This window comes from Pteropus alecto, unplaced genomic scaffold (genome assembly GCF_000325575.1).
Source record: "Pteropus alecto unplaced genomic scaffold, ASM32557v1 scaffold14, whole genome shotgun sequence".
In the NCBI taxonomy this organism is placed as follows: domain Eukaryota; kingdom Metazoa; phylum Chordata; class Mammalia; order Chiroptera; family Pteropodidae; genus Pteropus; species Pteropus alecto.
Genome location: NW_006436810.1, coordinates 16,179,406 through 16,184,288, shown reverse-complemented (window position 1 = coordinate 16,184,288; position 4,883 = coordinate 16,179,406). Strand labels below are relative to the sequence as shown.

The window sequence follows — 4,883 nt, the reverse complement described above, 5'->3', positions numbered from 1 at the left end:
TGCCTACAATTACCCACAACCATGTATTTTTAAATATTTCCAGCCTATAAAAATTACTAATTTTTGCCACTTGTGTTTATCTGCATTTAGACTTTGATTTGGATAAATTAAGCTCTCAAGTGTTCCTTGCTTTATGAAACTCTGCATGTTGTACACTTCAACACAAATAAATGACTTGTACCATTAGAGGTTTAAATAATGTAATGTATTTCATGCTCAGCCTGAAGCTGGATTCCAATGAAGTTGCTAATGCACGTAATGATTAAGTGTAACTCAAATACTAACTGTGTTGTTGAAAACATGACAGGCAATAATTTGGTCTATTATATTCTGCCATTTAATTGCCTAGTACAGACATTCTCTGACACGTTATGAAGCAATGATTTACAATTATTCAAGCTACAAAGGTCAGAAAGTGACATTATAATCATCTACATAGAGATCCCTTCTAATGCACAAAAACTAGGTATTGCCACACATGCAAAAAAAAAAAAAAAGAGAGTTTTTACTGCATTAGTAACTTTCTTTTTTTTAAGGTTTCTTAAGCCAACTAAGAATAAACAGTTCGTAAGCACACTAATACACAACAGAAAATGTCTAGAATCTTTTCATAAACCCAGAGGCGACAGATTTGAGAAATATCTTTATTCTCTCCTGATTAGGTAAGCTGTACTCAACTACTCAACTCTATACACAGGATTCAAAACTAGACATAGAAAAATCAGTCCAGAAAATAACATGATCTCTAAATCATGCATACGAAAGTTAGCTATCCCTGGATTTACTGAAATCACAGGCTACTTACTAGTTTTCTACTAACTCTTTATTTTTTTAACTAGTAATGAAAAAACAAAAACAATAACCTAAAGTTGATCAATTTGACCCCTCTCATCTTAATGAAAAGATAATAAAATCTTCATTTTTTTAGGCACTTACTTCTATTATATCAACATATTCCATTTGTAATCACTCAAGTGCAATAAATTATCAGCACATAAAGAACAAGAGGGGGAAATAATAAAATTACTTAAAACACTGTAATAGGAAAAAAGTGACACAGAGAAAATAAGAGACTGAATACCAGAATTTAAAGTAAAACACAGTGCAAGCAATTCCTTAAAAGAATGTAAATCTAAGCAAAAGCAGAGAACAAGTGGCTGAGGGCCAGAAGGAGATAAGTTAGATACTGCACGCTAGTGAAAACAACCTAGAGAAAAAAGAAATAAGTACAAATGAAAGGCAGTAAGCAAAACAACAAATATTACAAAAAGCAGAGAGATAAAGACAAGGAACAGTTAACAGGAAGGAAACTGGTCTACCATTACTACTGCACGATTTAAGTCCATCACCAAATACTTTTAATCTTAGGTTTACCATCTGTGCAATGGGGATAATAAACATGAGACCATCTCATGGAACTACAGAGAGCAACAAACGAAACGAACGTCAACCAAGGCGCACACAGCAAACCACAGCTCTGCGTAAGCGCTATTACCGATGGCATCACATACACACACAGAAAGAGAGTGTTAAATAAATTTAAATGCGTTCAACAAAACATGGCGTCTGTAATGACTTTCTTAAGCCACTGAGATCTGCAAGTTCTAGACTACCGAAAAAAACAAAGGCAGAGATCATGGATTTCGTAAAACTATCTGTTTTACCTGTTCTTAAACATATGTTCCCAACAAAATTATTAACTTATGTATAGGAATGCTTTTGATTACTCGTTCTCTCCCCCGCCCCCAAGTCCTATGTCAGACTCATAGCACATTTTCATGCTAACTAACCATCAAGCATATGTAAAAACACCTATATTCTACGCAATTCCTCGAGCTCATACTCAGAAGAAAAACATTAAGAAATGGTACTAGCCAAAAACTGCTCTTCCTAAAAGTGAAAGTAAAATAAAAAGCTTTTAAATAGTTATCTATAACATGTTCTTAAAGCAGCAAGCACAAAGCAATACATTTTTGAGATTTCTATGACATGAGCATGTAAACCATGGGTAAACAAAACTTACATCCTGAATTCTGAATCCTAGCTACCTCATAGAAATCAAACATCTAATACATTCTTGTCAAACTAACTTGAAAGCTGGATATACTATAGCTAAGATGTGCCAATGGGCGGGGCGGGGGGGGGCGGGGAATATCTTAAAATTCCGCTTAAGGATTCAAAGAAAACCAGCGTAGGTTCAAACAATTGAAATGGAGGTTTAAAAGGCAGTTTTTGTTAAGGGAGTAAACTAAGCCTTAGAAAGAAACAGAAGCTATATATCCGATTAGTATCTACAGTCTTCTCGTATAAAGACACATAAACATATGAAAAAAATCAAACAATTACAAGTAATCCAAAACATTAATACTGAGCTCTATTCAACAAAATGCACTGTTTGTTATTTCCATCAATTTCATCATAAAATATTAAGTTCTTTCCAAGAAAACCAAGAGGTTACTAAAATAATAAAACACCGTGATAATTTCATTTTTAAAATGTGCCTGCCCCACTATTTTCACACATTATCACTCGATCAGAACCGTTTGAAAACCAGTTCATTTCTTACAACTCAAACAATGAAGAGGTTATTAATAAAGGTCCAAAGACAGAGACTAAGAGAACAACTACTGCAGGAAAGAGACAGGGTGCAGGGCCCTCTGTTTGTGACAACATTACAGAGTTAATGTTCCTGAAAGACCACTTCACCTTTCAAAGCATGATTTTTTAAAAGGTAAAATTTATAGCAATTAAAGCTAATGCAGAAATGCAGCAGGAGCTGCTTATGTTCAGGAACTAATAGGTCCACTGAGCATTTCCAAGATTATTTGGCCATCGATGATAATGAATTGACATTGTCAGATGTTACTGCACCCATGCTCTCTACCGCCACTAATCTGAGAGCCAATTGTTAATACTTTTTAATGTTTTTCGCTCTCATTTTTAACCTACACACGGCCCTACTCCTTTGAAACACATGAACAGACTATCATACTTTAACATTAAAGGGGATCTAGCTCCCCATTGTTCTGTTTCAGCTACGTAAATCAATGGGCTTTTTTCAGTGTCTACAGTTCTTCAGAACTTTTGGGTGAGCTGTGAAAATACCTACTCTGTAAAAATTATTGTTACATAACTTTTAAATTTCACTTAAAAATTAAGAGATCTATCATTTCATAGTCAAATAAAATTCAATAACTGCCATAATTCTAAGAGATGTTAGAATCTAGATTGCTTTTTCTGTGCACGCACCTATCTACGGACCTCTGTAGTTTTATGATGGCAGCATAAAACGCAACATACCTATCTGCATTTATAATTCTTTATCTTGGGAATTAAATACATAAACCACTAGTGCAACACTTGAGTTCTATGTGGTAAGCACTAAGCTAAGCAAAGTGTGCATTGTTCGCAGTACACAATCAAAGCCAATCAGTCACGTGCTGGTTTTGGTGTGACACTATGTCAGAAACTGTTCTCAGAAAACGTTTCTTCTTCCCTTTCCAGGGTCTTAGTGACCCTAATAAAAATGAATGGAATTAGATTTCTAATAACAGAGCGTGTCTACTTATTTTGCAGAAATGAGGAAGAAACTGCTTATTGCCATCTAAGAGCAAATTTTCATTGGAGTCAGGGCCTTCCTCTTTCCTATAACTCATACAGTAAAAACAATAAATGAGATATCTTTTTAGATTCCAAGACCCAGAGCAATTAAAATGAACCATTTGGCACTCGACCCTCGCAGCTAAAATCAGGAGCAGCAAAACTCATTCTCCCACTGGTCTTGAGGGGGCTTTAGGGCAAAGGTTCATCTTCATTTACTTTAGCTGCAAGTCACTGAACCATCAATTCTGCCAATGAATAAATCACAGACCATGGTTAATAAAACTGCTTGCAAAGTTATTTGTAAAACTATCTTAAGGGTCAAAAAATGCATCTGCATCCTGTGATGAAGTGTACTGTCCAACAAAACACAGAAGCTGTTTTTGACTTAAAAGATGTTTATATTTACACAGGAGTGCCAATCAGAAGACCCTTCCACGAAAAAAATAAATAGAATATACCATGAGCACAGTGCATAGTTTAATTGAACCTGTAGGATTTTGTAAATTAGTCACATTTAGTCATTAGAATCGCAGGTTTTTCAGATTTCACATCAAGTGTTTTCATATGATGCACTTATTAGTTAATTTCTATAGCATAATAACATTAAAATATATTTTTAATCAGAAGTGGGGTATTAAAATCCAGCTCTGAATGTCCTATGATATACCATAGACGTCATGGCATTTTAAAACATTTTAAACATTTCTGCTAAATTAATTAGTTTTGCATTAAGGCATCTCAGTGCTTCCTATTAAATGCAATACATTTGAGTGACAATTAAGCATTGTGAATGATTCCTTAGAGGAAAGAGCCATTAACTAAAAAAGGAAAACAACAAGCTTTGAAATGAAGTCACACAAAAACATACATTATACAGTTTTTTTTAAAGGTTCATCCCTGCAATAATCGGTAACCAGTTGTTTGAAATTAAATCTTTTTCTGCTTTTTTTCCTTATAGAACATGCCCAATGGAGCCAAAGAGCTATCGGTGTGATTAAATTTAAAGCAGTACGGCATAAGTAAAAAACATACATATACACTACTAAAGCTATATTATGTATTTTTTTATGTCTTTAAGTGGAATTTACAGTTCTCTCTGGCAATGTGAATGAACATCCTATAATTTAGTCAATTTACAGATTACAGGCTCGAATTGACCTTGTGGCCCATAAAATTGCTCATCTTCAGCGCAGGATCAGAAGTAGGAGAAGAATGTCATAACTGTGCTTAAGGGAGTCACCGTAACAATGGAGAGGCGGGTGTGCGCGCATAATCTCAGC

The 4,883-nt window shown here is 34.7% G+C and overlaps 1 protein-coding gene across 2 annotated transcripts in view; it reads right to left on the bottom strand.

Annotated features, from left to right (window-relative positions):
* ZNF407 (zinc finger protein 407) overlaps positions 1–4,883 on the bottom strand; it is a 365,078-nt gene that overhangs the window by 326,592 nt on the left and 33,603 nt on the right. The window lies entirely within an intron of this gene.